Genomic DNA, 2356 nt, shown 5'->3' on the forward strand with positions numbered 1-2356 from the left:
CGTATACGCAAGCCTCGCTTGGCAACGGCCTCCAAAGGTCCAATAAACCGTGGACGGAGCTATGTCTTAAAGACAGCAGAGACTGCATGTGTAGGAAGGTTTTGGTCATTAGATGAAACCAAGTCTCCGTCCTCAAAGTTTTGCAAATTTCTTCTGCTTCTTCCATCTGCATATTCTTTTTGCATGTCTTGGCTTTCAACCATCGCATCGCGAACGTGTTGTAGGACGCTCAGTCTAGTAGACATGTAGTTATCAATTTCTTTACGGACAGTAAGGGGGCTGACATCAGCTAACCATTCGGCAATTTTACCCCACCAAGCCCTGAGCCATGGGATGGCGGCGTCAGCGGGACGCGAGATTTGATAAGCCCCTTCACGTAGAACGGTGTATAGCCGGTAGATGAATGCTGCAGTGTTCAGAACATTCTCTATGAGTGGCAGCATGGCGCGCTTCGGCGTCTCAGCGCAGACGCTGCAAGTAACATCTTCAACGACGCAGTTCACGGGCTCAGTTTGACCATCGGTCTGCGGATGATCCGTTGTTGACATAGTCAACTTGGCGCTTAGCACCCTGAAGATTGCAGACCAATATGCCAAGTAAAGCTCGGGTCCCTGTTTAACCACTTGACTCCGGGAGTCCATGTTGTCGAAAGACACGATCGACAAACAGCGTCACTGTACCCACACCGTCGATGGTGTCCGGCACTGCCGCAAGATGAGACATCTTGCTCAAATGGCCCACAAAGACCACCACTCCGTGTTGCCCGTCGAGGCGTTCGGCAGGCCAAACATAGAGTCCATACTCATGAACTGCCAACTCCTCATAGGCGATACGATTTTATAAATCCTCATCGTGAGAAACCGCGATCGTGGCGTATCCGTCGTATTAGTAGCAAACCATTATTCAACAAATATCGGTGTAACCACGCGCGCAATCGCGCAATCAATTTCTTGTTCAAGTTTCCAGACTTCTTGCTCCTGAGGGCCTGTAGCAGCGCCTCACACATACTTTCACCCACGTATGTGGTGCGGATCAAATCTGTCATTGACGACGTCATCGCCGTGACACGAGAAAGCTCATACTCCGGTCTGCGTGACAACGCATCAGTCAAAGCATTCTGCTTTCTTGGCTTGTACTTCACCCCACAATTATATTTGGTGAAGGAGAGCCACCTGGCCATCCTCCGCGAGAGCGAGGCGACTGAGTCGCAGTGCGTAATGATGCATGAGCTGTGTAGACCACAAATGGCTTTGAGCCAAGCAGGTGCACCCTGAACTTGAGAATTGATTACCTCCTCGGAAGTAATATCTTGTCGTGGACCGGATAGTTCATCTCTAAATCTGGCAAAATTCGAAAGCAATCACCCGATATCACCCCTCGGCGTCTGCTTACAGCAGTGCACAGCCGATGGCAAAGTTTAAAGCGTTACAGATGACACTAAAAGGACGATCGGGGTCTGGCAACGCCAGTATTGGTGGATAAAGAAGACTGTCTTTAACTCTGTCAAAAGACTCCCGATGCTTGGTGTCCCAACACCGTTCATTTTCCTTTCTAAGATGATTCGATAGTGGCCGTGCGCGCTATACTTGTGCAAGTAGCTGGCGAGGCCAAGCCACTTGCGCAAGTCCTTTTGATTCTTTGCAACCGGCCAGTCCACAGTGATCTTGACCTTAGCGGGATTTGCTCGAAGGCCACGCTTCCCAATGAAGCACCATAAAAAAGGATTTATGCACTTATCGGCGTTGGCATACGGCTTATTCGTATGCACTTGAGCACCGCTATGAAACGGACGATGTGGGTTTTCACATCTCTTCCCCGTGCCCCGCACGACTTGGACGAATATGACGTCGAAGTATGTCTGTGCATATGCCCGATGGGGTCTGAACAAATGGTCACAAGACGATAAAATGTTGCTAGTGGAATAGACAGCCCTTGGGGCAACACCAGCCACCCTCATCGCATCCCGCTCGAAGTACTCACCGCTGTCAGCGAAATGTCACTCGCTCTCATGAGCAGTTGGTAATGGCCATACGCCACTTGCCGTTCGGCTTTCGAACACAAAACGTGGATGACGAATGGGAAGACTTGCTCTCACGTACCATCCTTGCGTCGTGCTTTGCACGGAAAAATGTGTCAGTGACGTCGCACTGCAGGGGCCAATGGCGTGTTACACAGTATTTGGTTCCCAAAACAGGTCGATCTCATGACGTACACCTCGGTCTGGAGGTAGGACCAAATGCGAGTCTTTAGAGACGACGTCTTGAAATTTCTTTACCAAAGAATAGTACAGATCCAAGGGATTTCGTAGGATCGACGATCCACTTCGTGCGTTCAGCACTCTCTTGGTGTCCTCCAA

The sequence above is a fragment of the Plasmopara halstedii genome (genome assembly GCF_900000015.1).
Source record: "Plasmopara halstedii genome assembly, contig: Scaffold_1651, whole genome shotgun sequence".
Classification (NCBI taxonomy): domain Eukaryota; phylum Oomycota; class Peronosporomycetes; order Peronosporales; family Peronosporaceae; genus Plasmopara; species Plasmopara halstedii.